The sequence below is a fragment of the Zea mays genome, chromosome 5, assembly GCF_902167145.1.
Source record: "Zea mays cultivar B73 chromosome 5, Zm-B73-REFERENCE-NAM-5.0, whole genome shotgun sequence".
Taxonomy (NCBI): domain Eukaryota; kingdom Viridiplantae; phylum Streptophyta; class Magnoliopsida; order Poales; family Poaceae; genus Zea; species Zea mays.
In genome coordinates, this window is record NC_050100.1 from 189,811,630 (window position 1) to 189,824,632 (window position 13,003).

Below are 13,003 nucleotides of genomic sequence, written 5' to 3' on the forward strand. Positions count from 1 at the left end.
GCATCCAAGTTTCCAGCATATTGCATTCAATACAAGAGCTCTAGACTTTACTCTAAGACACAAAACAAGAGATCAAATCCTCTCCAAAGTCCAAAACCACTCCGAACACTTAGTGACTTGTGAGGGAGAGATTTTCGTGTTCATTTGAGTTATTGTCGCTTGGATCGCTTTTCTTCTTCCTCTTTCTTGTTCTCAATACACTTGTAATCAAAGCAAGAGACACCAAGTTGTGGTGGTCCTTGTAGGGGTCTAAGTGACCCGGTTTGATTAAGGAGAAAAGCTCACTCGGTCTAAGTGACCGTTTGAGAGAGGGAAAGGGTTGAAAGAGACCCGGTCTTTGTGACCACCTCAACGGGGATTAGGTTTGTAAGAACCAAACCTCGGTAAAACAAATCACTGTGTCACTCTCTTGTTTTGCTTGTGATTTGTTTTCACCCTCTCTTTCGGACTCGAATTTATTTCTAACGCTAACTGAGAGCACCTAGAGGGGGGGTGAATAGGTGATCCTGTGAAAACTTAAACTTATAGCCACAAAAACTTGTTAAGTGTTAGCACAATAATTGCCAAGTGGCTAGAGAGGAGTCTCAACAAAACACAATACCACAAGAGACCAATCACAGAGATGACACAGTGGTTTATCCCGTGGTTCGGCCAAGACCAACGCTTGCCTACTCCACGTTGTGGCGTCCCAATGGACGAGGGTTGCAATCAACCCCTCTCAAGCGGTCCAAAGACCCACTTGAATACCACAGTGTTTTGCTTGCATTTTATCAATCCCGTTTGCGAGGAATCTCCACAACTTGGAGCCTCTCGCCCTTACAATTGAAGTTCACAAAGAAACACAGAGCAAGGGGGAATGAGCAACGCACACAAGACTTCAAAAGATCAGAGCAACAACACGCACACAAGTCGCAACAAGAGCTCGCAACACAACTCAATGAGTTCACAACTCAACAAGAGCTCTAGATGCTATCACAATGAACCAAATGCGTGGAATCGATGTCTTGGTGCTTAGGAATGTTGTAGGAATGCTTGGTGTTCTCCTCCATGCGCCTAGGGGTCCCTTTTATAGCCCCAAGGCAGCTAGGAGCCGTTAAGAACAAATCTAGAAGGCCATCCTTGCCTTCTGTCGTCGGGCGCACCGGACAGTCCGGTGCACACCGGACACTGTCCGGTGCCCGATTCCCTTCCTTAAATGGCGAAGCCGACCGTTGCAGATGCGGGAGCCGTTGGCGCACCGGACATGTCCGGTGCACACCGGACAGTCCGGTGCCCCCTTCTGACCGTTGGCTCAGCCACGTGTCCCGCGCAGATCGCGCGGCCAACCGTTGGCCCGGCCGACCGTTGGCTCACCGGACAGTCCGGTGCACACCGGACAGTCCGGTGAATTTTAGCCGTACGTCGCCAGTCAATTCCCGAGAGCGGCCAGTTCACCCGAGGCAGCCTGGCGCACCGGACACTGTCCGGTGCACCACCGGACAGTCCGGTGCCCCAAACCGAAACAGCCTTTTGGCTGTACACAGCCAACTCTCCTCTTTTCTTCTTCTTCCTGTTTCTAATACTTAGACAAGTATATTAGTACACAAAACCAATGTACTAAGACTTAGAAACATACCTTTGCTCTTGATTTGCACTTTGTTCATCCATGAGCATAGATTCACATTTAAGCACTTGTGTTGGCACTCAATCACCAAAATACTTAGAAATGGCCCAAGGGCACATTTCCCTTTCAATCTCCCCCTTTTTGGTGATTTATGCCAACACGACATAAAGCACTAGAACAAGTGCAATATCACTTCAAATAAAAACTCAAATTCATTTTGATTCAATTTGGCATATATGGATCATCCTTTGCCACCACTTGGTTTGTTTTTGCAAATCAGACTCAAATCTCTATCTCTAAGTCAAACACACATGTTGAAGCATAAATAGAGTCATTCCAAAAGAGATTGATCAAAGATTTCAAAAACTCCCCCTATTTCCCATAATCAACACTTCTCCCCACAAGAGGCCAACTTTTGACAAAAGAGACAATGCAAGAGTTTTGACAAACCAAAAGCTCTATCCTACTGTTTTCAAAGTTTCTCAAGTGGTAGCTGATCCATTTATTGCTTTGGCCTTTATTTTCTCCCCCTTTGGCATCAACCACCAAAACGGGATCAATCTTGGCCCTATAACCCCATTGCCTCACCAAAGTCTTCAATTAAGATCAAATGGCAATAAGAGTTTATGAGATGAACTTGGAATAAGTTACCCTCTCATCGGAGTGCAGTGGAAGTCTTTCATGGTCCAAGTCCACCTTTTCCCTTTCAATCCTCTCTTCGAGACTAAATCATCAAACTCAAGCACATGGTTAGTCTTCAAAGGGTCAAGTTGTAACATATCTCCCCCTAAACATGTGCATCACTTTGCAACGGACTTGTGAGGTCCAGGGAGTGTTTGTACAACTTGAGCACCATAATAAACAACAAAATGCAAAAAGGAACATGATCAAAGGCATAAACACATGTATGCTATAAATCAATCCAGGTTCCGTGAATCTAAGACATTTAGCTCACTACGCAACCTGCAAAAGGTCTTCTCATCTAGAGGCTTAGTGAAGATATCGGCTAGCTGGTTCTCGGTGCTAACATGAAACACTTCGATATCTCCCTTTTGCTGGTGGTCTCTCAAAAAGTGATGCCGGATGTCTATGTGCTTTGTGCGGCTGTGCTCAACAGGATTCTCCGCCATGCGGATAGCGCTCTCATTATCACATAGGAGTGGGACTTTGCTTAGATTGTAGCCAAAGTCCCGGAGGGTTTGCCTCATCCAAAGCAGTTGCGCGCAACACTGTCCTGCGGCAACGTACTCGGCCTCAGCGGTGGATAGGGCAACGGAAGTTTGTTTCTTAGAGTTCCACGACACCAGGGACCTTCCTAAGAATTGGCACGTCCCCGATGTACTCTTCCTATCGACCTTACATCCAGCATAGTCGGAGTCTGAGTATCCAACTAAGTCAAAGGTAGACCCCTTTGGATACCAGAGCCCGAAGCAAGGCGTAGCAACCAAATATCTAAGAATTCGCTTCACCGCCACTAAGTGACACTCCTTAGGATCGGATTGAAATCTAGCACACATGCATACGCTAAGCATAATATCTGGTCTACTAGCACATAAATAAAGTAAAGACCCTATCATTGACCGGTATGCTTTTTGATCAACGGACTTACCTCCTTTGTTGAGGTCGGTGTGTCCGTCGGTCCCCATCGGAGTCTTTGCGGGCTTGGCGTCCTTCATCCCAAACCGCTTCAGCAAGTCTTGCGTGTACTTTGTTTGGGAGATGAAGGTGTCGTCCTTGAGTTGCTTCACTTGAAACCCAAGGAAGTAGTTCAACTCGCCCATCATTGACATCTCGAATTTCTGCGTCATCACCCTGCACTACAGGAAACGCCTAAATTTTCGTGGGCCAAAAACCCACGAAAATAAGCCTAAACCGACGAAAATAGAGAATTTTCGTCGGCACCGACGAAAACAGCTTATTTTCGTCGGCTTTCACAAAGCCGACGAAAATAGTTGGTCGGCTGACTATTTTCGTCGGCCTCAGTGGCCGACGAAAATAAGAACATAATTTTCGTCGGCCTGGGTGGTGGCCGACGAAAATATCTGGGCACGTATTTTCGTCGGCCACCACCCAGGCCGACGAAAATTCATGATACCCCCCCAAAAACATATTTTTCTGCACCTTTTATTAATTCACAGCAAAATAAACATATACACAATCACATATACAGATTTCACAAACAATACAGTTTTTCGCAAACAACATTCACAAGCACTTACATAATTGTTTCAAACATATTCCATACATATAGTCCATATATAGTCCATACATAAACAAAGTCACTCCATCCAGAACCATAAACAAAGTCTATACATATCCATACATAGTCCATAAACAAATTCACTACTCACTCCGGCGGGCTATGTGAGTTTTGGCCACTCCCTCCTCCGCCACCAGGAAGGTGGCCACTCCCTCCAGAACCATGTACGAGGAAGTCTTGGACGTTGACAGCACCCTCCGATCCCTGAGCATGTGACGCTGAACCCTGCAATTCATCAATCATTCAAATAAGGCTGTGTTTGGTCAATATTTGCATAAAACTAAACATGGAACGTCACCTGTGATCCATGGTGATGAGGAGGCTGTGCATGCATCCACGGGTACTGTTGTGCTGGCCACCCCTGAGGTGGTGGCACCCACCCCGTCGGTGGCGGTGCCATCCACGCTTGAAATGGCTGAGAGCCCGCCGGTGGCTGGAAGACCGGTGGCACCCATCCCGGGACTGGCTGCGATCCTTGGGGTGGTGGAGGTGTCCAAGTGCCTGGAGGTGCCTGCGTCCACCCAACACCAGTCCACTGTGGCTGCGACGCTGGAGCTTGTCCTGGCCACTGTCCCCATCCTTGTGCCTGCGAGCCATTTTTGATAATAAAAAAAGAGTTGCTATGGAATTGAAGTGTTCCGATAGTGTTACCTTGGGAGGGCGAAAAGCTGGCAAGTTCATATCAGGGCCGAGTCGAGTAGTCATTTCCTGCAAATGGATGAAACGTTAGAATCGCAACATTATACTTTGAATTCAATGACACGTGATGAGATAGACGAATTACCTGAAAATAAGAAGTCATATACTGCGTCAGCTGTCCGACCTGCTCCTGCGCTGCTCGAGCCTGCTCCTGTGCTGCTCGAGCCTGCTCCTGTGCTGCCCGAGTCTCCTCCTCCAGCTGAGCCTCTCGAGCAGACTTGGAGGAGCGAGAACTCCCTGCTAAAGACGATGTTTTCCCTTGACCTAATGTCCTGTTGTACTCCACAACGTCGGTGCCAAAGGCAAACCTGCATGATACACATAGTTGAGCCATTAAGTGGACACATTCTTGTTAATGAAATTGTCGAATCAAAGACAACCACCTCACCTGCCATGCTTTCTACCCCCACCACTGTGGTACAACGCCGAGGCATCTAAGTCTGAATGCATCCAGTCGAAATCAGGCCCATGGCGTTGAGTCATTTCCTCCCCATATGCATTCTGCAAAGAAAGTTAGAGTTGGAGTTAGACACAAAACATGCAATTTAATTCGTAAATACAACTTGTTTACCATTTTCTCCCTTGCCGCCTCGCTGCATAGCTCATCAGGGTTCGCCGGATCAGGGCCACGGTGACCACGGACGTAAACCTCCATAAAACTTGGAGCAACTCCACTTTCAGCTTCCTGCATGAAAAAGAAGAGTTAAACCATAGAATTGTAATAGATGTAACATACAAGTTTGATTTATATACTTACCATGCGGCGTGCGGTACCAAGGTGTCCATCGGCCCCGTACCTGTGCCCCGGTCCTTCAGTGCCATGGTTGGCACGGTGCTTGTTGGACTCTGCAATCCACTCAGGCGACGCCCATCTCTTAGCCAACCACCTCCAGGCTTCCATGTCCTTCGCCAGCCAATCCACAACGCTCTCCAGGTACTGCTCCTCTGTGAGGTAGATCTCATTGGTCCCTAATGCTTTGCTCATTTTCTGCCCCTTTATCTTCTTGTAGTAGTAGTTGACGGCCGCGATGCGAGCATTGTACATGGCATCCTTGATTACCTTATCAGCGCACTTCCGAAAGTGCCTCTTCACACGTGCCCACTGAGCCTGATCCTCCTCGATGTCATCCGGCAATTCGAACCTCCCCTACATATCAATGGAGAAGTTAAGTTAAAGTAAGATTAGGAGAAGCAATAATTCAGTGAATTGCTTATATACGAAAGTAAACTCACCCAGAACTCGTCCCACACAGCCACCTGACAAGTCCTTCGTTTTTGTTCCGAACTTCCCCCTCCGCTACTGCTTTCCCCTGACTCCCCTGGCTGGATATAGTCCTTTAGACCCCAGTCGGCCCACTGCATAGCCACGAACCTCTCGCCATTGAGCTCCACCATGCCAGGGTAGTAGAAGCGACAGAGGCTACCCAACACCGCGTTCACCTTGGGACGTCTGCCTGTACCGTCCCAATTCAAGTCTTCCCATGACCTACAAACATTAATAAAACAAGTAAAATAGTGCAATCACGTTCACATTAAAAAATTAACACAACAGAAATAAGTCCCACCATTCTCCATGCGGCCGGATGAGCCTCCTCTCGGCAGGTCTCGGACCAAGCGCATTGCTCTTCTTATACCTAAGTATATAAGTAAATTCAATATGATGAAATGATTAAAAACTAATATCAATTAAACTAATATGCATAATAATACCTGAAGGACGTAGAACCATCTGACGCGTCGCCCGCGCTGCCTGCCCCCATAGGGTCAACCTCCTCATCCTGCTCACCCTCCTCATCCTGCTCACCCTCGTCACCCTGCACATGAGCATCCTGCCGAGGAGCCTCCTGCTCACCCTCCTCACCCTGTACTTCGTCTAGACAGTCGAGAAGTTGCTGCTGCCTCTGTCGGCTCTGTGAGGTGCCCTGAAAAAGCCCACTGCCCGAGCTGTCCTCGCTGGCCGCGCTGCCCCCACTCCTCCTCGATCTCCTATGCTTGAACATGTTCAACTGTAGATAAATTAATGTCAAACCACAGTATATGAAACAAATAATATGAAAATTAATAATGTGAAAATTGAATACATAGCTTCATTGATTAACTAAAAGAAACATACTAATCAAAAGTCATCCGCATCCGATGATGCTTCTTCGGCTCGTTGTTTATTCATACGCTCTTGATTTCGTTGGATCCTTACTGATCTTCTAACGACGACAGGTCGTTTGCGCTTTGACCTAGGTTCTTCAATTAAGTCGCTTGAATTGCAACAGAGATTTTCAAGGCCTTCTCCATTGGTCACATGGAATCGGTGAGCTATGTCTTGATTCGACGCCGCTTCTGGTTGAAAAACAGCATCATCGTTGTCCCTGCTCGTACTCACGTAGTCAGCACTCTCTGGAGCGACGACTTGTGGGTTGACTTTGATTGCAACCCACCAAGCCCTAAGGCTTGGGTGAGGATATGGCAGGTAGTACACCTGTTTTGCCTGATTTGCAAGGACAACATCGCTCATACTGCTCGGAATCCTAGAGCTATGCTTCACCTCGACATTACCATACTTGTCGACACGAGTCCCACTATGAGCATCAAACCAGTCGCACTCGAAAAACACGACTTTAAGTTCTTTGGGGCCATCGAAAATCAACTCTACAATGTTTTGAAGAACACCGTAATAGTCCACTACTTTGTCATCGTCAACATATGAACTTGCCAACACACCACTATTGGTGGTGGCTGCCAATGGTCGACTCTTCTCCAATTTCGCGGTTCGGAAGCGATATCCATTTACATCATAGCGAGTATAGTTCCGGACGGACACAGAGGTATGTGCCATTTGTTGCAAGTCCGGGTGCACAGAGTTTTTGGAAACCTATACAAGGAATTAGTATATGCATTATATCTTCCAAGTCCAAAATTCAAAGATTAAGTATGGACAATGAGAGAACAACAATTACTAACATAATTACGAAACCACTGCACGAAGTTTGGTCCACCTTTCAACCCATCACGTCGAAGATTTTCTAATTGGATGGCCGTAGGTTTACTAGTAGATTTCCAACATTCTTCATCAAACATGCTGGACATATTAGAAACATGGAGATTACACACTATAGAAATTATGAGATGAGAAAATGGACGTTACTATGAGGAAAACTTACTCAAACGCCTCCTGTGTGCTGTCAATATTGCTATACATATATAGCATTAGCGTGTTCAAATCTGATGCTTCAATGTGACGTACACTCCCTTTTCCAACTGCTTTACCCGGATTCGCAAAAATTTGAAGGGTGCTTTGGGGTGATTCATTTTCGACATGAAGTCGCACTGAAGGCGCAAACACATTGTTCGCTCGAGCGAAATACCTGGTTGAGAATTGAGATATCTCCTTAAGGGCAAAAGCCTCCGCAATACACCCTTCGACTCTAGCCTTGTTGCGAACAGACGCCCTAAGCTTTTTCAACACCCTTTCTATAGGATACATCCACCTGAATTGCACTGGTCCGCCTACCAAAGCTTCCCAAGGCAAATGCACAATTAGATGTTGCATCACATTGAAGAATCCTGGCGGGAAAACCTTTTCAAATTTACAAATAAGAATTGGAATTTCTTTCTCAAATTTCTGCATCAACCTCTTCGATACCGTCTTTGCGCATACTTCCCTATAGAAGTAACTCAACTCTGCAAATATGCTCCAAAGCTCATCCTTAAAATAGCCTCGAAACATCACGGGCATCAGCCTCTCCATAATAATATGGTAGTCATGGCTTTTCAAACCGATCAATTTACCGGTCTTTAGATTGACTGCCCGTTTCAGATTTGCCGCATACCGATCTGGAAATTTCAGATTCTTCAACCACTTAAATATTTCTTTCCTTTCTTCCGGCTTGAGGCAGTAATCAGCTCGCGGCCTACTTTCATGCCCTTTATCGCTTACTTTCAACTCGAGCATCGGTCTCTTACAAATTTCAGCCATGTCTTTTCTTGCCTTCATATTATCTTTCGTTTTATCAGTCACATCAAAACATGTGCTTATGATGCTTTCAGCAACGTTACGCTCTTGGTGCATCAAGTCTATGTTGTGCGGCATGATCAAGGCTTTTGCATACGGAAGCTCCCATATTGATGAAATATGGGTCCAGTTATGGTCCTCCCCGTAGCCTTGGAACCTATCATTTTCTCCTTGCTTCAGACAAGCATGCCATGCCATTATCTGCGATGCAGTTTGCCTCTTTGGTGGCCCATTTCTGATTTTGGCTCCACTTCTGAATGCAGTAAGCGAATTCCTGAAATCATGCTTGAATGGAGTCCAACGTCGATGAGCATCAAAGAATGACACTTTCCCACCATGCTTCAATCTGAATGCATCCGTATCATTCATACATATGGGACAGCACAACCGACCATGGACACACCATCCAGACCAATCTCCATACGCCAGCAGATCATGCACTGACCACAAATAAGCAGCGCGCATGGTAAACTCCTTTTCAGTATGGCTGTCATAAGCCTTCACACCTCTCCACAATTGTTTCAGCTCTTCAATCAAAGGGCGAACAAACATATTCAGCTTTGGCCCTGGATGCTCGGGGCCTGGGATGACTAGTGCAAGGAACATGAACTCTTCTTTATTGACCAACTCAGGAGGAAGATTATATGGCACAATGAAGACAGGCCAACACGAGTAAGGGCTTGCACTGGTATTGAAAGGTGTGAATCCATCCGTCGATAGACCAAGCCATATACTCCTAGGGTCGTTTGCAAATTCGGGATCAAACTCGTCAAATGCCTTCCACGCATCACCGTCCGACGGATGGACCATTATGTCTGGATCAGTGACGAGACGTACACCATTCTTTGGCCATGTCATATGCAGAGCTATTTCCTTGTTGAGGAACAACCTTGAAAGCCGAGGAATGATGGGCAACCGACGAAGTTGCTTAGCTACGACCTTCGTAACTACCAATTCACCCTCATCATTTGTCACCTCGACATATCTAGAAGCTTCACAATGCTTACAACGGTCCAGCTTGTCGTCCTCCTCAAAGAATAGCATGCAACTGTTGGGACACACGTCGATCTTCTCATATGTCATCCCAAGACCAGCCAACATCTTCTTTGCGAAGTACATATTCTTTGGCAACTTATGATTCTCCGGGAGAACCTCGCCCATCAGTTGGACGATGTCGTTGTAAGCACTGTTTGAAATGTTGTGCTTCGACTTTATCGCCATTAGTCTTGTGAGAGTCCCAAGAACTGACATCTGAGTGTGCTCGTGCAGTTTCTCTTCCCCCGCGGCGAGTAGCCGGAAGAATTCCTGAGCATCGCGTGGAAGCTGCCCCGGCTCCTCAGCGTTCATTTCAACATCCCTACCAAGATCATGCAACATGTCGTCCATCCTATCATGATCGTCATCAAGTTCCACCTCCGCGTCAACGTGTTTAATAGACTCTCCATGCCGGTACCATACAAGGTACTTCGGCATAAACCCACTTTTGCAAAGGTGTTTCTCCATTTCTTCCTTCTTCTGAGGCCACTTGTTCTCGCATCGATTGCAAGGACACTTCACTAGACGACCAGTTGCATCTTTGAAAGCGTGCTCAAGAAAAGCCTTTGTTACACCCATCCATTCATTCGAATGTGCCCCATCCTTTCTCCACCCGTCATACATCACCCTCCGATCACCGTCCATTTCAAAGGCTAAACAAAAGACGAAGAACATCAACGATCGTCCGTGGCTTAGGTGAACTCCCTATTAGGTAAAGGCCCTAAACCCACCCAAGAGTTTAGGCCGATGCTTGTGATTTGTGACGTGTATCCTACGATTGCCGCGAAATTTCGGCAGCATAACCTCGCTGCTCTCCAAGCACACGCCTGAACATGGTGCGTTGGAGAACAACTAGGTTACACAACCAAAATTCCGTGTCAATCGTAAGGCACATGTCACAAATCACAAGCATCGGCCTACACTCTCAGGCTGTCCAAAATACGTGGACAATTCCGGAACGGCAAACCTCACAAGCCAATGTGACGTTCGCCGTTCCCGAACGGGTGACGCATACGGTTTGCTATGGTTAACGATTAAAACTAAACTCTAAACATTAAAAAAATCGGAGATTAAACAAAAGACATCACCCTCTGATCACATTGAGGATTAGACAAAGAATGCAACGACACAACCATAAGATAGAAGTGCCCTATACGCCAATGGCACAACTATAAGACAGAGGCTCGTCACGGCCGCCACGGCACGCCACGGCCGCCACGACCGCCATGAGCATCAAATGTGGTGTGATAACAATCTTACAAACAATTTTACAAACAATATTATATACGGGGAGGCTCACCGCGGTGAACGAGGGCGGCATGGACGAACGGCGTGGACGAACGGCGAGCGCGGCGTGGACGAATGGCGAGGGGCGCGGGAGCTCTGCGGGCGGCGTCGTGGGGCCGGGCGCGGGAGCTCTGCGAGGGGCCGGCGGTGCGGCGGCGTCGTGGGGCCGGGCGCGGGAGCTCTGCGAGGGGCTGGGCGGCGCAGCGGCGTCGTGGGACGGCGTCGTGGGGCCGGGCGCGGGAGCTCTTCCAAGGGCCGGCGGTGCGGCGACGTCGTGGGGCCGGGCGCGGGAGCTCTGCGAGGGGCTGGGCGGCGCGGCGGCATCGTGGGGGCCGGGCGTCGTGGGAGCTCTGCACGGCGGCGAGGGGCGCGGGAACTCTGCGGCGTTGGCGTGCGGCGGCGTGGCGTGGTGAAAGAACGGTTTCAAATGAGCGAGAGAAGGCTGGCCCCGACGATGTAGGGCTTTATTTTCGTCGGCCTCCGTGAGGCCGACGAAAATACTGGTCGGTCAACAACGTATTTTCGTCGGTTTCGCCTGGGCCCACGAAAATAAAGCTTATTTTCGTCGGCCTAGTAGCCGACGAAAATAATAAAACGTATTTTCGTGGGCCTGCCGACGAAAATATTAATAGGCCCACGAAAATACGTTTTATATTCGTCGGCCCCTAGGCCGACGAAAATAACGTCCTTATTTTCGTGGGCCAGCCGACGAAAATATACCGGCCCACGAACTTTTAGGCTTTTCCTGTAGTGCTGCTAAACTCTTCACAAGACTTTTGGTTAGTAGAACCAAATATTATGTCATCGACATAAATTTGGCACACAAACAAATCACCATCACATGTCTTAGTGAACAGAGTTGGATCGACTTTCCCAACCTTGAAAGCATTAGCAAGTAAAAAGTCTCTAAGGCATTCATACCATGCTCTTGGGGCTTGCTTAAGTCCATAGAGCGCCTTAGAGAGCTTACACACGTGGTCGGGATACCGTTCATCCTCGAAGCCAGGGGGTTGCTCCACGTACACCTCCTCCTTGATTGGCCCGTTGAGGAAAGCGCTCTTCACATCCATTTGGAACAACCTGAAAGAATGGTGAGCGGCATATGCTAGCAAGATACGAATTGATGCTAGCCTAGCCACAGGAGCAAATGTCTCCTCAAAGTCCAAACCTGCGACTTGGGCATAACCTTTTGCCACAAGTCGAGCCTTGTTCCTCGTCACTACCCCGTGCTCGTCCTGTTTGTTGCGGAACACCCACTTGGTTCCCACAACATTTTGCTTGGGACGAGGCACCAGTGTCCAAACTTCATTGCGCTTGAAGTTGTTGAGTTCCTCCTGCATGGCCAATACCCAATCCGGATCTAGCAAGGCCTCCTCTACCCTGAAAGGCTCAATAGAAGAGACAAAGGAGTAATGCTCACAAAAATTAACTAATCGAGATCGAGTAGTTACTCCCTTGCTAATGTCACCCAAAATTTGGTCGACGGGGTGATCCCTTTGAATCACCGCTCGAACTTGGGTTGGAGGTGCCGGTTGCGCTTCTTCCTCCATCACGTGAACATCTTGTGCTCCCCCTTGATCACACGCCTCCTTTTGATGAACCTGTTCATCATCTTGAGGTGGGGGATGCACCGTTGTTGAGGAAGAAGGTTGATCTCGTTCACCTTGTTCCTGTGGCCGCACTTCTCCAATCGCCATGGTTCGTATAGCGGCCGTCGGAACATCTTCTTCATCTACATCATCACAATCAACAACTTGCTCTCTTGGAGAGCCATTAGTCTCATCAAATACAACGTCGCTAGAGACTTCAACCAACCCCGATGATTTGTTGAAGACTCTATACGCCTTTGTATTTGAGTCATAACCTAACAAAAACCCTTCTACAGCTTTGGGAGCAAATTTAGAATTTCTACCCTTCTTCACTAGAATGTAGCACTTGCTCCCAAATACACGAAAGTAAGATACATTGGGTTTGTTACCGGTTAGTAGCTCATACGAAGTCTTCTTGAGGAGGCGATGAAGGTAGACCCTGTTGATGGCGTGGCAAGCCGTGTTCACGGCTTCCGACCAGAAGCACTCGGGGGTCTTGAATTCTCCAAGCATCGTCCTCGCCA